This window comes from Hordeum vulgare, chromosome 1H (assembly GCF_904849725.1).
Source record: "Hordeum vulgare subsp. vulgare chromosome 1H, MorexV3_pseudomolecules_assembly, whole genome shotgun sequence".
Taxonomy (NCBI): domain Eukaryota; kingdom Viridiplantae; phylum Streptophyta; class Magnoliopsida; order Poales; family Poaceae; genus Hordeum; species Hordeum vulgare.
This window is the reverse complement of record NC_058518.1, coordinates 95,918,538-95,938,984: the sequence shown is the minus strand read 5'-3', so window position 1 is coordinate 95,938,984 and position 20,447 is coordinate 95,918,538. Positions and strand designations below refer to the sequence as shown.

The 20,447-nt window shown below is 42.8% G+C and overlaps 1 pseudogene; it reads left to right on the top strand.

The window, feature by feature from the left end:
- Positions 1–2,043: 2,043 nt before the first annotated feature.
- Positions 2,044–20,167, top strand: LOC123397128 (annotated as a pseudogene).
- The last annotated feature ends 280 nt before the right edge of the window (positions 20,168–20,447 follow it).

Here is a 20,447-nt window from a genome sequence, read left to right as displayed (position 1 = left end):
TGACTTAGAGCATCTGTAGTACTCCATCTGTACCACAATATTTGTTGTTGGGAAGAATTAAACTAGTTCTCCCCAACAACAAATATTATGGAACAGAGGGAGTATAACCCTCAAACCCTTAAAACAAAAATCAGTTTTAAGGGTTGAGAATTACACATTTTTAACACCTTTAAGGTTTAGGGTTGAGGCAAAGACTATAACCCTCAAACCCAACCCTTATAACGGCCGTTATAAGGGTTGAGTTTGAGGGTTCTAGTCTTTGCCACAACCCCAAATCTTAAAACTGTCATTCATATATCACACATTTCATCACATTTCATCATATGACATATCACAAATTCAATCACATTTGACATAAAACAATAATCATTCTAGTTATTATTACAACACCGAATAAAACAATAATCATTCAAATCATTACAACAATGTTTGAGCAAATAACAACAATTGTTCGAATCAAATAGGACATAGAAAAGTAAAACAAAGATACATCATGGGCCAATGCGTCGCCCATCCAAATGCCAGTGGTGCTCTACTAGATCATCCCGGAGCCGACCATGAGTGGTTCCATCCTCGATCTCACGATGTGCTTCAAGAAAAACTTGTATGCGAGAAGGGTTTTTTTTCCGGTTGCACACGGGTACCAACATTGTCATAGAAACAAGGGAGGTTTAACCCTCTCTCATCCTCTAGGATCATGTTGTGTAGAATCACACAACATTTCATGATGTTCATCAAGGTTTTTTTGTCCCAAAACCTTGCTGGACCCCGAACTATGGCAAACCTTGCTTGCAAAACACCGAAAGCTCTCTCAATATCTTTGCGGGCTGCCTCTTGTGCCTTGGTGAAATGAGCCTGTTTTCTTGTTAAGGGCACCCCATTTTTCTCCTTGATGGACTTCACAAGAGTTGCCCATTCGGGATAAATGCCATCGGTGAGATAATATCCCATTGAGTACTCATTGTTCATGATTTTGTAGTTGCAAGCTGGAGCATCCCCAGAAATTAATCTTTTGAACAAGGGAGATCTATTGAGGACATTGATATCATTGAGTGTTCCCGGCAACCCAAAGAATGCATGCCAGATCCATGTGTCCTCCGATGCTACGGCCTCAAGAACAATGGTAGCATCACGGCTTTTACCGCAATACATTCTCTGCCATGCCTTTGGGCAATTTTTCCACCTCCAATGCATGCAATCAAGACTATCAAGCATCCCCGGCCATCCCCTTTTTTCATTCATTTCCATTAATCTCTTTGTATCTTCCTCGTTTGGTGCCCGGAGATACTGCTCACCATACAACCGGATGACCAACTTGGCAAACCTACGGACGGACTCCGTGGTTGTATCTTCCCCAATGCGAAGATACTCGTCGGTATAATCCGCGGGTATGCCATAAGCGAGTACCCGCATTGCCGTCGATATCTTTTGATATGCACTAAACCCCATGATACCGGCGGCGGATCTACGACGTGTAAAATAATACGAGGCGGCCTCACAATCGGTGACAATCTTCACAAACAGACTACGTCTCATCCGGTACCTTCTGCGAAAGAGACGAGGAGGGTATGTAGGTACCTCCGCGAAGTAGTCTCGCATCAAATGCTCGTGTCCGAGAGCGCGGTTCCGGTAGATGGTGAGTCGCCCCATCTTCGACCCTCTCCTCTGATCCAAAAGCTTCACGCGGTCTTCAAACGCTTGCCCGTCGACGAGGAGGCTCATCATCTCGACGTCGTCGTCTTGCAACAACTCGTCAATGTCTGAATCGTCGGATGACGACCAATCCGGCGAATCCGACGACGAGTCCATCTACATACGAAGTGGCTACAATTAGTGCCAATGAAGCAAAAATTTAAAACTAAAAAAGTAAAAAAAAAAATCTCACCAATGAGCGGAGGGGCGGCGGCCGAGGCACGGTGGGGCGGCGGGGCGGCGGCCGGGGCGCGGAGGGGCGGCAGGACGGCGGCCGGAGCCTGGGGACGGCGGGGCGTCGGCCGAAGCGGAGGGGCGGCGGCCGGGGCGGAGGGGCAGCGGCGAGGCGAGATGCGGACGGCGGCGGGTGCGGAGGGGCGGCGGTCGGGGCGCGGCGGGGCGGTGGCCGGGGCGCGGAGTCGCGGAGGGGCGAAGGGGCGGCTGCAGGAGCGCGAGGTGGTGGCCGGATCGCAGGGCGGCGGCGGGGCGGCGGGTCGACGGCCAGGGGGCGGAGGGGCGGCGGCTGGAGCGCGGGCCGGCGGCGGGGCGAGATGCGACCGAGCTATTTCCTCTCGCGCGGAGGAACCAACTGCCTCCCGCGCGAGGAGGGAAAATGAGTGCGGGTTGGGGGCAGTTCCCCCCCCCAACCCTCACTTCTACAGGCTGGGAAGGGGTTTAAGGGTTCGACCTCTAAATTTTTTTACGGGTTTAAGGGTTCTAGTCTACGCCGTTTTTCCGATGAAAATTGTAAAAAAGCGGTTATTTTTAAGGGTTTGAGGGTTTGAGGGTTCTACTAGAGATGCTCTTAGAGCATGGTTAATAGTATAGCCAACTGCTGGCTATAAGCAGTTTTATAACCCATCTTATAGCTAGCTTGTACAATAGTTAGCTATAAAAAAGTACTACTTTTATCATATATGGCCCACCTTTCATTCTCACAAAGCACCTAGGAGCACGTGCTAGAGCTGGCTCTTCACAAAGAGCACGCTTCCCTTCTTTCTCCTCTTCTCTCTCATCCAACTCAGCAAAAATATAGTATTTTAATCCTTACAGCCTGTTGACTGTACCTTATTGTACTTGCTCTTAGGCGATGCTGGTAACGGGTCTACCTGAACGTATCCACTGCTCACATCATGTACTCATTCCATTATTATTTACTCTCCATATTAACTTTGTTAAAATTATTTGTTTTATCTGTTGTGTTTTCCGCTGGCGCGACTAGGGTTTACGCTGGTTCGCCGTCGGCCGCCTCCTTGGCGGCGGCGGGGCGGTCGACGTCTCGCTATCCCAGGTCGGCACCTGAGGCGTTGGGCGCTGGTCTTCTCTTCGTGACGAGGTAGATGGATTAAGAAGTCCACATAAAGTAGGATTAGTTTCCTATATTGTTCGTTTCTTGACCATATCATGAGCTTGGTCATAAGATTCTGAGGTTTGGAGACTAGGTTTGTGAGGTATGTCTTTAGAATTTTTGTCCCCTAGCGATTGAAGCTTGGGTTTTCTGTCCTTCGGCGGCGCGTCGTTGAGAGTTTTTTTGTCCTCCGCAAACAGGGCACAATGAGGGTTTTAAGTTGGAATTGTCGGGGTATCTTAGGAGTCCCGATTGTTTGCTCGCTTTCGGACATCCAAAGGCGACATGAACCGGATGCGATTTTTCTATGGGAGTCGCATTTGGATAAGGACAAGGCATGAATTTTGATGAAAAAGTTGCACATGGACCATATGATAGTAGCCCCAAGTTTGGATGGAAGAAAGGACGGGTTGCTACTAGTTTGGAAGAAGGAGGTTAGGATCTACTCCCGAGCTACCAGCCTTGATTTTGTTGATGTGTCGGTGGAACAGGATAATGGAGCAATGTGGCGACTTCCTTGATTGTATGGTGAGCCTAGTTGGAAACATAAAGAACGCTCTTAGTGCATCTTACACAATCTACATGCACAATCAAGTTTACCATGAGGCTGTAATAGGTGACTTCAACGAGATCTTATACTCGTCGGAAAAGGAGGGTGGTGCCCCCACGCCACCAAGCTCGTATGCAAGATTTCCAAGATGCGCTCTCATATTGCTTGCTAGAGGACATGGGTTTTGAGGGTTACTTGGTTTCGCCGTGGTCTGCGAGAAATGCTAGACCCCGCGCGATGACAAACACCGAGTGGATGCTGCTACACCCGTTTGCTGGTCGATCCAACTTGGAGATGGGAAAATCGGATCACCTGCCCATCTTGCTTAATACTAATCACTTAGTATGACAGACCAACTTACGGAAAAAGGTTTGGGGCCCGCTGGCTTGCTGAGGAGACAGTAGAGGAGATAGTAAAGACAGCTTGATTAAATGCGACGCAACACGAGCTGGATCCGAAGGCAAAGCTGTCTTCTGTGCACCGTGACATGCATCTCTGGGATTGCAGAGTTCTTAAAGAGCCACGAGCACGACTTAGGAGGGTGCAGAATGAGCTAGAGGAGTTGATGCGATCAATCCCAGCAGGTGAGGTTCGGTGTAAACAGAAGGAGTTGGCTCTACTCATCGAAAATTTACTTGAAAAAAATGAAGTTTACTGGGCTCGGAGGGGCAAAGAGAGTTGGCTTCGGAGGAGAGACCGAAACACTTCATTTTTTCATCATTCCACCTCGATGAGGAGAAGAAGAAATCTTATTAAAAAATTGAAGGAGGATGGTGGAGGCTCGATAGAGGGTGATGAGGAGCTAAAACCTCATATCCGAAACTACTTTAGCTCTTTTTTTTGCTTCTGGCACATGTGACATAGATCACGAGCTTTTGAATTGTGTAAAACCCTCGGTTAAAAGTTATATGGATACTATTCTGCTTGCGGAGTACACGAGGGAGGAGGTCTACAATGCCTTATTTCAGATTGGGGACATGAAGGCACCAGGGCCGGATGGCCTGGATGCAATCTTTTTCAAGTGTTTTGGCATATAGTGGGTGCAGAGTTGACTGATGAGGTTCTCCATGCTATCAATAACAAGAAGATACGTGAAGGATGGAATTCAACCAACATTGTCCTTATACCAAATGTGGGAAGCCCTGAGGTAATAACACAATATAGGCCTATTAGTCTATGTAACGTTGTTTACAAAATTATTTCCAAGATGATTGCCAACAGGTTGAAGAAGATTTTGTCCGATGTGGTATCACCAACCCAAAGTGCTTTTGTTCCGGGGAGATTGATCAGAGACAATGTATTAGTGGCATATGCGTGCTTTCAAGCCATTAAGAAGAAAACACATGGGTTTAATGGATAATGTGCGGTAAAGTTGGACATGAACAAAGCCTGTGACCGTGTTGAATGGGGCTTTCTTGAAGCGATAATGTTGAAAATGGGATTTCATGAACACTAGGTCCAAATTACTATGGAATATGTCTCTTATGTTAGCTATCGGGTGCAGTTTAATAATATGGAGACTGATGACTTTGTGCCTACCAGGGGCTTGCGACTGAGGGACATTATCTCCATACTTGTTTATTTTATGTTCAGAAGGCAAGTATGTTATCTCATGAGGAGGAAGTTGGGAACTTGGTGGGTATTAAAGTGTGTAGGAATGCTCCTTCTATTTCACACTTGTTATTTGCAGATGACTCATCGATTCTAATGAAGGCTGACAGAGATAATGCGGATACACTTAAGAGGGTTTTGCACACATACTGCAAGAGTTCGGGGTAGTTGGTTAGTAGTGCTAAATCCAGTGTTTTCTTTAGTCCAAATACTAATGTGGAGATGAGGGAAGATGTATGTAGAGATTTAAACATTGTAACAGAAGCTCTCTGAGACACATACATGGGTCTCCCAACAATGGTTGGGGTGGATAGGAGTGATTGTTTCCAACACCTCATTGATAGAGTATGTCAAATGTTAAAAGGTTGGAAGGAAAAAAACCTCTCAATGCAAGGTAAAGAGGTATTGGTTAATCAGTGGCACAAACAATTCCATCGTATGTTATGTCAGTGTTTAAGTTGCTCAAAGGAATTTGCAAATCAATAAATGATGAGATTTCTGGCTTTTTGGTGGGGAGATAATGATGAGAAGAGGAAGATGCATTGGTTTGCGTGTTGGACATTGTTCATATCGAAGAAGAATGGGGGATTGGGATTTAGGGGCCTTCATAGTTTCAATCTTGCTATGTTAGCAAAGCAGTGCTGGCGACTAATCCGGAACCCGGACTCTTTATGTGCTAAAGTGCTTCAAGCTAAATACTATCCGAATGGTAATATTCTCAATGCAGGCCCAAGGAAGGGGTCTTCATTTACATGGCAGAGTATAGTAGCACGTGTTCAAACTTTCAAAAGGGGTTGTATTTAGAGAGTTGGGAATCAACATATGGAATGATCCCTGGATATCCACGAGTGCATCTCGTAAGATCATCATTCCTAGAGGAGGTATCGGGCTCTCGAAGGTGGAAGAGTTAATTGATCCTCACTCAGGACAATGGGACGAGGAGCTTATCTATGACATTTTTTCATCGGTCGATCTGAATAGGATTCTGCAGATTCCTTTGAATGTCCAAGTGGCTGAGGATTTTGTTGCATGGAATTTCACACCCTCGGGCTATTTCTCAGTTCGCTCAGCCTACCATAAGGAGTTAGAGCACCAGTTTGGGAGCAGGCTCACACGAACAGATGGTCATGGGAGTGTTAATGTAAATCCAGCATGGAAGGATCTTTGGCGATTGTGTGTCCCTCATAAAGTGAAACACTTTGCATGGAAAGTGTTGCATGGGGTTCTCCCCTGCTACGATGTACTAGCATCTCGACATATTCCGTGTTTGCCGCAGTGTCCTACTTGTGCAATTGGAGTCGAAGAGATCCAACATTGTTTGTTTCAATGCAATCGAGCCAAAGAAATATGGGATGCACTTGGTCTGCTAGAGGTTATTAACAGAGCTATACTGGAAGATCGATCAGGATCGATAACACTTGAAATTCTTTCAAAAATTGTTGCTACTTCGAATGATCTCCCAATAGCGGAATTGTCACTTGTAGCGGTGTGGTACATTTGGTGGCAACCCGATAGATTGTTAAGGGAGTTTCTGTTCAAACAGTTGAGAAAACTGTAGTATCTATTCGAGTTCTTGCTACAAATTTCATAAAGTCAATGACTTCCCAGTTACTGTTTCGGAAGTGTGATCATATGTGGGTAAAACATGGTTGTTGTTTGGTCAAGATAAATGTTGATGCAACTTTCCATGAAGATAATCTATCAGGTGCATGTGGTGCTATTGTTCGCGGCGACCATGGTGACTTTGTTGCATCGGCAAACTGGTTTCTACCACACGTTCGTGATGCTGAATCAGCACAGCTTCATGCCATGAGGAATGGGCTATATCTCGCAACAAACATTGGTTATAGTAGTGTTGAAATTGAATCTGATTGCATGGCCATGATGGAAGCAATGCAATCAATGGATGACTATCTCGGAGCTGATTTGGCTATGGTTCTAGAGTGTAAGCAGATGGCTATGGATTTCACAAAAATTTACTATAAACATTGTTTCAGGGAAGCAAATCAAGTTGCTGATAGTTTAGCTAGACATTCATTCGATAGCCAATCGTCTCGACTATGGGAGAATTCTACCCGAGATTTTATTTATCTTCTTCTTGTAAATGATATGACCATTCTATGAGAAATAAAGTCTTTTACCCGTCAAAAGACTTTGTTAAAATTATTTTTGTTCAAAAAAAAAACATTGTTAAAATTATTATTTTTAATCTGACTTCAATTATTTAAAAATGTATGTATGAATATTTACAATAACAAATACTCTTTTCGTAGTGATCTAAACACTCTTATATTTTTTTTATAGATGGAGTAGATATGATGTGAAATCTATTCAAATATGACTATAATTGTTGGTTTTAGACATTTTCATGCAAAAAAAAACATTCGGATCTGCCACTTGGATTAGTGCATTTTCGAGGCTAGCATCCAAATAAACGCCCTATTTATCCGCTCATAATTAGGCGGGTGTCGACCACGTAAACCTATCATCCAAAAATCCCTATTTGTGTGTCTATTTTTGGCTAAATCAAATGCCTTTAGTATTAAACATTCAAAAGAAATTCGACTATACATATAGAAATTTCCAAACAATTGAAAGTTACATTAAGCATGTCAAACAATTCAAACAAATTTCATAATTCGAACCCAATAGTTCATACAAAGTTCATATTCCAAACCCAACAATTCAAACAAAAGCAAATGAAAGAAACATTGTCCGTCGCCATTTCCATAGTGTGCAATGATGTTATTACACATTTGGTGAACCCACATCGTTGCAGGAGCATCAAAGTCGACAGCTTTGACATACATGACATCGAACGACGCCTCAAACTTCGTGAGGCAAGCATCTTCTCATCAATGTCCACCTTCTTTGCTTACATCTCCATGAACTCTTTAAACCTCTTCTATTTTTTCCTGAGATCATTGGGTTTGGCAATTGCCACTTCCTTCTTGATCATGATGTCCTCCCACTTCTCTGCCATTTGGCTAGCCACCCTACTACACTTCACCCTCTTGTTCTCCCACTTGTTTCCCCCTCGACCTCATCACTCGAGTTGATAGTACAAGCACCCTTCTAACTCCACGGCTTCTTTCACCAACTTCATCCACTTGGAAGGTTATGCCACTTTTGGTGTTGGCTATCTCGAGTGAGTTGGTCAAGCCAATCCATTCACTTTGGCCAACTTCATCCAACAATGATGCATAGTGAATGGCTTGCCCTCGTTTTTCTTATACAATGTCATCACAAGACCGGGCTAGCAGAGCAAATGAATCACATGGTAAAAATATTGCAAGATAGAGCAGATGAATCATAAGATGGACTTTATATGAAGTGAAGCTTGCGAGCCTGATGATCCATGTGAAAGCGTTAAAGGAAATATGTCCTATGCAATAATAAATGTTTATTTTCTTCTTCTTACTTCATTGATCCGAGGATCCCCACCTATGTCACATTTTCCACTTCTCTGTGCTTATGATCAATGAAATTTAGCCAAGGCTGACCCTTTCAAAAGAAAATTTGTTACTCCCTCGGTTCCTAAATATAAGCCTTTATAGTGATTTCAATATGGATTACATACGGAGCAAAATGAATGTATCTACACTCTAAAATACGTCTATATATATTTGTATGTAGTCCATATTGAAATCTCTAAAAAAGACTTATATTTAGAGATAGGTGGAGTATTATTTATTTCCATGTTCGTAATTAACATTTTTTCTATGTTATAATTAGAATGGTTATCGAGTCTATAATAACCATAAGATTCAAAGTAAAACCCAATTGCATGTGTGGAATAATAAACAACAAGTAAATTCCTAGTCTCTCCTCTAAAACCGGCTCATGTGTTGCATGATGATCCTGTTTTCCTTATCATGGGCATAATTAAAGGGGATAATTGCATTTGTGCCTCTAGTTGGGTCACGCTCGACTGATTTACCCCTATTTTTTTAATAATTGCGGTTTTTGCCCAGCTCACTTCATTCGCCTTGTGTTTTTGTCCTTCCGGCACGGTTCCGTCCAGTTATCAGTCACCACGTGGCGAACCGTGACTCGATGGAACCGTGCCAGAAGGGCAAAAACACAAGGCGAGTGAAGTGAGCTGGGCAAAACCGCAATTGTTGAAAAAATAGGGACAAATCAGTCGAGTGTGACCCAACTAGGGGCACAAATGTAGTTATCCCTAATTAAATAATTAAAGTAACAAGGATGCCGACAATAATGGAAACAAATTGTTCGAAGAACAATTATGTTGAACATATCCAGGTTGATATACTATGAGATCACATCCTCATTTAGTTATAAGTATAACCATGCAAAATGTAACATATGCCTACTTCCTTAGACCATTAGAGGGAGCCCAACAAAGCTAACCACTACTAAAAGTTACTAGTTAAATGCTCGTGTGTTGCCACGAGACAAAATATGAATATGCTAGACATTAATGATAGCTCCCACAAAGAACATGCCACACATCCAATTTACTCGCGCTAAATATCGATGTCGTTCTCCCCGTTTACCCTTTTGGCAACAACCAAGCACCCACTCCTTCCCAATCCCATCCCAACCTAAATAACGTATTCACGACAAAAATACAAAAAATAATATAAATTAAGATCTTTGTTGTACTAAATCATTTAAAACCTGCAAGCAAAACAACAACAAAAAGTGCTAAAAATGAAGCAAACATTAAGATTCATAATTTGATCGTACAATTTACATGATACATGAAATCAATGTTATAAGATTCATAATGTGCCCTGAGTGAAAACAAAAATGTATAAAAAACTGGGGCAACTACATTAGTGTGTAGAGCATCCTAAGCTGCCACACCACCAACCCTCCTCGTCAATAGTGAATGGGATACATCTCTTCCTCTCACATCCAATGCATACCATTCAAAATCTAATCCTGATGTTCCGAATATTTTTATGCCGAGGCACCAGATTTGGAGCTCCAAGGTGGGAAAGATGTTGCTTACGCCACCATCATCACTTTTGTCCCAGGGACCAGATGAAGCAGATCAACAAAAAAGTTTACAAGAGGTCGTATCAAATTCAGAATCAATCATATATATTTCCATTCCTTTCATTGCATAGAGACAAAGATATGAGTATCACTTGAGAATACATCTGAAAAATAAAAGCATCAATATAGAATAGATGACTTGTAAAAAAGGTCAACTTTGAGACAGAACAAAACATGTAGAAATGATGAAACGAGGATCATGGACAAATCCTACAATCAGGATAAAAACTATTTGAATAAAATAGTACTGTTACTTTGTTTAAATGACAATCTTTTTTGCGTTGCATCAGACCTCACAAGCTAGATCATAATTAAGGTTTTTAGATAAGCAACTGCATAATTTAAAGATCAAGTTATTGCCATTTCCAAAAACACAAATAGAGAATAAGATGAAGCTTTCAAGGAAATATCACACTTCTACTTAACTCATCTACAACATATCTCACTCAGCTTGCGACAGCTCGAAAAACACCATGGAGGCATGAATCATGGGCATCATGGGTCCCCAACTACTTTGTTTCGTCGCTATCGAGCAGCTCAAAGCAAATAAGGCACTTCCTGCCAGGTGACCTCCGTGACGCCCTCCTCCATATACCGTCCATGTCATCATCACGGTGCATCTTACATTGGTTTAAACAAAGCGGTTTTAAAGTTCATTCAAATGGACAAAGTGCTTTTTATCCCTGGTTTAAACACATAGAACATGCAATGCGCTAGTATGAGATAATTCAAAAAGTCTTTCAACATGTGAATTAAAAAACTTTATTGCATATAACCTCATTCAAAACAGGTCCCCTCGACTGCCCTTTAAGTAGATTTATGATAGACGCTTGGGGGCTTGTCATAATATGCATGGATTTTGACATACCATGTGGTTGGCAACAGAAGATTGAATCACTCATTTGCGTGTCATTCGTGCACCCTCAAGAGTTCACGGCGACCTCAACGCACCGTAGGCGACGACTCACCAATCGACGGTATAGCACCAAGCCACCCTGTATAGCAATTTTATGAAAATCTCACAATACAGGAGGCTCAACATTTGCATATTGTATCAATTTATCATAAGGGATCCAACTTTGGTACCTAGGAGTTCTTTTGACAAAGCATATCAATATCACCCCCTATGTGAATCCGTAAACGTGCAAATGAGTGCCAATACCATCATTCCTGCGGTTATAATCTCTGATCATAGCACGTGTATGTTTTGGTCATCTGACATGAATGTAAGTTTGTATACTTTAACATAGTGGCTGATAGCTTGACATCAAGTAACAAAGGGAAGTTTCAGCTAGAATGACATTCCAAATAAAAAAAGAACCATGGCAAAGCTCTATTTGCACAATTAAATTAAATTAACTCAACATTTTTCTGGATTGCCCATCTACTGTTGATAGTTTCTTGACATAATGCGTTCATACTTAACATGTACTCCCTCCATCTGGAATTACGTGTCGCTCAAATGTATGTATCTAGCACTGAAATACCTCTAGATACATCCATTCGAGCGACAAGTAATTCTGCACAAGGAGTATCATTTTATAAACGTTGTCAATGTTGGCTCTATGGTTTTACTTGATTTTAATCTGGTATTACCTAATACATGCCCATATCTACCAGGGGTCAAGAGAAGGCAATGACAATCCTGATCTGAAAGAATCTATATTTAGAGAGGTCACTTCTCCTATTTTGGCAACAACTAAACGACATGAAGGTACCAAACTTTGTGGCAGATTTGCTATGATATCAGTGATACGATTCTCCTCCGCAATCTTATGGTAAAATCCCATGAGCATATCCCCAATTTTTCTTGGAATATGCCTTGTTGTATATTTTTTCAGTGACCTAGCATATAATTATTCACTTTCAACCAAAAAAGTGTTATGCAACACGGTTCTTATGTTGATCTTGTGTTGCAGCATGATAGTGTAGGACCTCATGGGGGATTCAGTTTCTACGTTTTTAAACAACTAACCAACAGCCGACATCACGCTAAGTTGTTAAGGCTGGGAGAAGAATTCCAGGAAGAGCTAGCTAATTTTTTGAAAGACCGCAGCAATCTTTTGTGGCTTCACGAGATATGTTTAAATCAGTTCTCAACCGCTTCAGAGACTCATCATACGTGTGCTCTGCTTTCAAGTCCGGGAGAAGATGTTGACCTAACAAGCACCAGAAAGTCGATGTCCTTTGTTGAAAGAATACGTCTCCTCTATCTCTCTAAAATTGCTGCAACAACATGTTAACTATTTCTTCTGTTATACTTTCCTTCTATACCTCCAGCTATGTCATGTTTGATGTAACCACATATTATACAGGTTTATGTAAAACTGGCTTCCAGTATCGTTTTTAAGATGGATAACAGTAGTCTATCAAGTGCTAAGTAAATGCGACGAATTCTATGATTCTCTCCATCACGAAATTTTCACATGGTTAGGACTTGTAGCTGTTGCATAGTCTTATGTGGCGTTCCACTTAACATTTTATTATGTATGGTAAAAGATTAATTCATGATTCTGCTGGACTTTCTGCAACACAGGAAATGCCTTATTTTCTAGGAGAGTATTTTTGTTAATGAACATAATTTTGCATCATTCTTTTGTATTAATTCTTGTTTCATTGATGTTATGTTTTGTTTTTAGTGGTAAATGGACCCTTGACATGTTGCAGTTCTTAACATGTAGGTAAGGATGTTGATTATGAAGTGAAGGTTGCACAGATAGATGCTGATATCCGGATTCTAAAACTTCAGGTGAATTGTCTTGAACAGAAAAGATGATGTTGTAATTCTGTATTTTAATTAATTATCTGCCTACGGACGTTAGTGTTAACCAGCCCTGTTCTTCCATTGTCTCGCCTTTACATGCAATTCCGTTGTTGGTAGGGCTAGTAACCCAAATTCTACCCAGAGGTGGATCATGGATCTACCTCTCTGCCCCTCATGTCTTGAAGCATTCCATATTTAGGATAACTTGCTTGATGACATCTAGGTGGATGGCTTATCATTTCTAAGGAAAGTCAGAATGAATAGCTGACGAAATAAATTTTACCTTTTCTTTACAGGAAGAGATTGTTCAGCATGATCCAGAATATGCACAGGGCAAACATACAAGCAAGCTTCTTCGGCCATCAGAACTGATCGAGATGTGCATGAAGAGAGGCCGCGAGCTCTCTCTCAAAGCCTTCGAAGTATTCGCCTGGACAGGCTCGTCATTCCGAAGCTCCAACAAGGGCCTCCTAGAGGCATGTTGGGCGAACGCGACCGACCAGGATGACTGGGTCGAGCTCTCACAGGCATCAGTTTCAAAGGGCTGGAGCGACGAAGTCATCCAAGAATCTCTCCAAGGAACGGTTTGTTAGGTTGATCTCTCGTTCAATGGGCCCAACGGCCCATTGGAACCTTGACCCATGCCCTGGTCGGGGGTGTCCAGCCCAAGCAAGGATGGTGGGCCCCTGTCGTGCAGTGCTATAAAGAGGAGGTGGGGACCATGGCACAAGATTCGAGGTTCGCCGCCGCCACTGGTTCCCCACTCTCAACCCTAATCCGATCCAGACGGTAGCACTGAAGCGATGGGAAGTCCATCACTGCCACTACGGCATCTCTCTCTCCATCCCCACCGTCGTCACCACCTCACGACGGTCACCGAAGGGAGCTCATCGAGCACTCTACAAGGTATTAATCTAGTACTATCACCGAACACATCTAGGCTTGACGATCCACGGGATCTATCAATGGTATCATGAGCCACGAGGCTTTTTGATGTGTTTTCGGATGAAGAAGTACAAGTAAAGATTTCCCCCTCCCCGATATGAACCCGAGAAGGGCAAATATCAAAGAAAAGAAAGCTTCATCAGAGTTCTCTCCGGCAAAGAAGCGTCGCCGCAAGGCCGCGTCTGTTCCTCTCGATCCCCACACGCATCGGCATGCCGAGGTGTGGGGAAGAAGAACCTACCTCTATGGTGGCAAAGTATGGATCTAATCCAGCATGAAAACAAAGAAGTGAATCGGATCCAATCCAAAAAAGGCAACAAAAAAATAAAGGGGGAGACGAACAGGCAAAGAAAAACAAAGATTTCCACGGGGGCAATAGGACTTCATCACCAAATCCCTCGACGGCGGCGCGCCCACCGCAAGGCAGACGCGCCACCGGCGAGGGGGATGGCAACAAAGATGATTTTCGCCCCGGTTGTGCTAGCTCTCTCTTGAGACAAGAAAAGAAAACGAAGGGGCCGCAGCCGACCGCTCGATGGCGGCGCACCCACCGCAAGGTGTGTGCGCATCCGGCGAGAGGAAGGCCACGACCCCGGCAAGGAATCACGATGGGAAGAAGGTGGAGTGCAAGGCACGCACGGCATGGGACCCATGGTCGCCGCGGCCGGCGGTTACCTCCACCTCGCCACCGCTACGGTCAGAGAGAGAGCACGTGGAAAAGGGGGCCGAAGGCCCGATCGTACTGGGGCCAGCTCCTCACCTCCGAAGCACCTCGCGGGAGGGAGGACCGCAGGCACACACGGCGGCAGATCGACAGATCTTGCCACCAGCGGCCGGTACCTCACCTGCCACGGGATGCTCGAGAATCAAGGGGCCGGCGCCAGAGGAAAAAGAGACCGGCGACGTGCAGCAAAGGAAGACCCACGACGTCCTGACCGGCGGCCTTCTCCTCGGCGGGGCATGGCAGCCGCCGGCACGAGAAAGAAGAGGCATGACGCGGCCAGAACGCGTGGGGAGCCAGGAGCCGAGAGAAGAGAGCAGCGCTCGCAGGGGGAAAATGGGATTAGGGTTCCCCTCCCCAGCCGACTCGCCTCTTTTTGTCCCTCCGCGGGGCGCGGTGCGCCGTCGGATCATGAAGGATGGCCAGGATTTCTCCTGTGCCAAACCCTAGGTCCGAATCGGGCCTTTGGGCCGCGAAGGCGGCTTGGCCGCAGTAGCCAGGGCGGCTCGGTCCCTTTCCCCAGGCCGGCCCAGGTCGCAAGAGGGTACCGGCTCGGGCCGAAAGGCCCTAGGCCGGCTGAGCCGGTCCATTTTTTTCTGCCTAGAGTTTTAGGCAGATTCAAAAGTTTTTTCTAGGAATTCTTTTCCTACGAAAACATGATTATAAAAAGAAAAAGAAAATGTGCAAAGTTTATGTAAAAGTAATATTAATTTTTCTAAAAAGAAAAATAAATGGTTCTGAAAATAAAAGAAGATTTTCAGAAAAACAATAGTTCATGGATTTTATAAAGGGGATTATAAAGTTCATGAATTTCTTAATTATGACAGAATATTTTTCTATAATAGTAACATGATTTTCTGAAAAGAAAAATAAAAGTTTCTGAAAATAAAAGAAAGATTTTCAGAAAACAAAAGTTCATGGATTTTATAAAAGGGATTATAAAGTTCATGATTTTTTTTAAATTTTAACAGAATATTTTTCTGTAAAGGTGCATGAATTTTGTATTCACGTTTTTATGCTGCAAAGTAAATGTTTAATCCTCCAATCAAATTGGAACCAACGGGAAAATTTAATTGGAAGAACTATTATTAGCAATGTTTTTTCCCTTGTGGGTGAAATAAGATTCCAATAATTTCCGCTATGACAAAAGAAAAATGTTTGTTTTAAAGTTAAATATGGTATTGTTGTTTTCTGACCAACGTTGATGATAACAATACTATAATTGTATGAGTCATCTTATGTTTAAAGCTTAAATCTCTGATAAATTTTGTATCAAAGTGATCAATTTTCGGAGCACAAATAGAGAAATGCATATTTCTATTTCTGCTGCAATATGGTTAATGATGATGATTATTTCTTAGCAAAGTTTTTCAATAAGAATACTATCATCACATTGTTTATGAGTTATATGCATTATTTCCATTTCTGCCCAACGGTGATATGGAATTAATGTAGAAGGATGATGTTTTATTCTAATTCTGCCACCACGGTGATTTAGAATATTCCAGAAAGTTTTAAAAGGTTTAATGTGCATGATTTTAATCAGACCAACGTAGGGTTATTTTTATGCTCATTACTGTTGTTTATTGGCTAAGTTTTCTCAGACTAAAAGTTATTCAAGATTTCACTCATGAAAGCGAATGATTGGGTACTAGTGACCCGAAAGATGCAAAAGAAAGGTCATAACTTGAGGGAATATATTCTCTCTAAAGAATGGTCTCAAAAGAAAAGAACTCTTGGATATTAATTTAAGAAAAGAAAAGAGATAGATCATTGAGAGTCTTGGTTGACGAATGTCTTCCATGTACTCTCTATGAAGAAGTCTCCTTTTTCAGTCAACATGATTGAAATGAAACAAGCAACATGCATGTTTAATTTGACCAACGTCGGATAGAACATGTGTGTCAAATATAATTCAGATTTATTTCTGAATATGCAGTCAAAAGAGCCAATTATGGCATTTATGTCCCTTACAGGGAATTACCTGCATGGCGGGAAAAGTCTGGGAAAAATACATGCGTAACTGGGTAAAGTTGACATTATATTATGTCAACAATCCGTGTATGGCAGGGAGAAATTTTGGCAAAGGCCTTATCCTGTATGAAAGGAGAAAGTTATGATGACTCATGTGCGGTTAATGTGTCCCACTATGGGAGAAAAGTATGGAGTAGCTATTAAGCTTTCCTAGTATAGACCGTACACCTTATGTGTAACGGTCATTATGCAATCACTAAATCCAGAGAGGATAAAAGTAACAGACGAACCTAAATAAAAGAATGATATGCAAGTGTGACTTGCAAAAGTGACAATTATAAAGAACTCTGTTGAGTTCCTGAAATGAAATGAGGAAAAAGTACTCCCATACTAGTAACTTCATTTACATGAAGTGATAAGATGAATGAGCTAGATAATCGAAGTTTCCTCATTTCACAAGAACTATGAATGGGTTTCAAAATTGTGGCAGAAAAGTTCTTGCCACATTTCGAGGGGGAGAAAGAGACATGAAATACATTGTAGTGTATTTCATGACTCCTCTTTACTTTAGATGATGTGATGCACATTACTCCTCTGTACTTTAGATGATGTGATGCACATTACTCCTCTGTACTTTAGATGATGTGATGCACATTATGCATCTAAAGTGATCCATTTATGAAGAATGTGATTGTCAAGGGGAGTACGACAGTCATTTGAATACCGTCATTATGATACCCCTAAAGAAAAGAAACAGTTGCATTTTCAGATCTTTTATAGTTCCGAAAGCAGACTAAGGAATACAACAATGGTGCTTAAAGTGCCATAAAGAAGAAAGTTTAAAGATACGCCATTTCTTTAGTGAAGATGGAGTAATCTGGGGGAGCATGTTGTATGATCTATACAACACATGTTGTTAGCTCTACAAGGGATCTTGTGATACAGGTCCCTGTAATACCTATTGCCTTTTGGAAATGGGTGACTATAGAATTAATTTGCCTCTTGGCAATGACAGAGCAACGAGAACTCCATATGAAAGAAGTGCCAATACTTGAGATTTTTATGGTCTCTAGGAATGTGAAAATAAGATACTTGTGATTACTATAAAGTCTATGTTAGTGAAATTCCACCACTTGAATTTCACTAACATAGACTTTATGAAGGGTCTACAAGGCAAATGTGACTCCAAAGGAAATATGTAAAGGTGTAAAACATGACTTAAATCGAAAGATTTTGTGCAAAGAAAATGAGAGGACAATTGAATTCATGCAAAGTTATAGAATGGGAAATTCGTTTCCCAATTCCTGTGCATGTGGATGACGTCCTACTTGCTAGTGGTGATGTCAATCCTAGTGCAGGAGGAGAGAAGAAGTTCTTGTCCTCACAGTTCAAAAGAATAAAAGGGGTATTAGGAATGTCGCATGGACATGCTAAGAAAGATCTCTAAAGTATGCATACGAGAAAACTTACGCCTGTTCTTATAGTCAAGGGTAATGAAACTGGAAACTATGGTGTTTCAAAAGTTAATAAGAAAAGATTGTAAACCAATATGGTACCATATGCTTCAGTTGTTGGAAGCTCAAGATGTTACCTTGACACAGTTCACGTATATATCCGGGTTGTTTTGGCAATGTCCAGTCCATAGATAAATCAATGAAATGGAGTCAAAGATATCGGCCTCATGCTGAAAGAAATAAGTGCTCTCAAAAGATTGTGAGTACAAAGGCAGGACTTGTGAAATGTATAGCGAAATCCACAATTGTCGCTAACTTTCATACTCGGAGTTTTGTGTGGAAAATCTCCAAATGAGTGAAACGATTGTCATCAATGTGATGCAATGATATGTTATAGCTTGATATGAGGCTGAGGGACAGGCAAAATGGTTAAGGCTACCTCTACCCGGATTTGATAATGGTTGATAACAACAATAACCATTTTAAGATATTTCGCTCCTATCACAATGAGTCAGGTGTTGATGCCAAACACACTGACAAAGAGTAACGTGTTGTGAGGGAGAAAGTCCAGAATTATGGAAAAATGCTTGAAGCATAAAAACAATAGACAAGTGTTTGCAGATGTGCTTATCAAAGGCTTACCGCCTAGTGCGTTCGGAGAACACACAGTCGACATGGGTTTTATGGTATAGTCTAGTATTTCCGGACAATAAAGGGCCCAAGGTTAAAGAATCTGTCTCAAAATAGAGAGGTACATTGTGGTTGTCTGATTCCATTAGCAATTGAGCTGTGACGATGAAACATGCCCTATGTATTGATCTGTTGCGAAACGAGTAAAGTTAAAAGCATATGATGAGATCAAGGGGGAGAATGTTAGGTTGATCTCTCGTTCAATGGGCCCAACGACCCATTGGAACCTTGACCCACGCCCTGATCGGGGGCGTCCAGCCCAAGCAAGGCTGGTGGGCCCCTGTCGCGCAGTGCTATAAAGAGGAGGTGGGGACCATGGCACAAGATACGAGGTTCGCCGCCGCCACTGGTTCCCCACTCTCAACCCTAATCCGGTCCAGAGGGTAGCACTGAAGCGATGGGAAGTCCATCACCGCCACTACCGCATCCCTCTCTCCTTCCCCACCGTCGTCACCACCTCACGACGATCACTGGAGGGAGCTCATCGAGCACTCTACAAGGTATTAATCTACTACTATCATCGAACACATCTAGGCTTGACGATCCACGGGATCTATCACGGTCCTCTTCAATGCTTCGAGGCTGTGCTACAGCCAGGACGCGGTGGTGTTCGACGACCCGTTCGAGGAGGTGCTGCCAGTGAGGAAAGAGGACGTGCACGCGAGAGGCCTGGAGGCTAAGTGCTTCTCGGTGGAGGAGGTGCTGATGCAGCACGACACTTTTCTGGACGCCGGTAAGCTGATGATGACGGCGGTGGTGATGGGCAAGGAGCTATCCTATGAAATATTTTGGATACCGAATGACCAAATTTTCTCGTGGGGGCGAGATTCTCGGTTACCACGTTTACCAAGAAATACCGAATAAATTTCGAACAAAATTTATAATGCAATTTTGAATTCAAATTTTGAAAACTATAAATACATAAGACTTGAACATGGATAAATAAGGACTATGTTAGTAGCTCAGTGGTAATCCCGTATGTGCTTGCTAATTGCTCTAAGGTCATGAGTTCGATTCATGTTTGGGTACTTTTCCATTTTTATGTATCTCTTGAGGAAAATAAACGAAACATAAAAAAGTTTACTTTAGCGTGAGTCGAACCTCCAACCTCTTGAGGTGGGAGGGAGAAGGCTACCACCATGCCACAAATGTAGAGATAACATTACTAAGATGCCGCTCTATTTGACTAGAACTCTAGCTTTTAAATTCAAAAATTTCAAAATATTCGGAATTTTTTGCTCGGGATACATGTTTCTCGTGGGGCGGTGAGAAACCCGGTTACCGCCCGGTAACCGTTTTTCTCGGGCGGTACCCAAAACAAAGATCCTATGCTGCCCCGGTAGATGAGCCTGTGGACATGGACTCGTGATCATGTCGTAGAGGGAGGCGTGTATGTAGGCTGGAATCCCGAATCATCAGTGATTTTTTACTTTGGGATGGTCATCAGGAAGAAAGAGAAGGTTCTGGAGGTCGTCGGGAAGAAGCAGATGTGGCCTCCGGCCGCCGTCGCCCACCGTCGCTGAGGGGTCGCGGAGGAGGCGTGGAGGGTGTGTGAGTAGGGGGCTGGGGGCGAGGGAGATAAGAAATCAGGCGGCGGCGTGATATTGCCTGTGGCCAGCAACGGAGGGGGAGCGGACGGGGCGGCGGCACAAACCCTAACACCGCCGCAT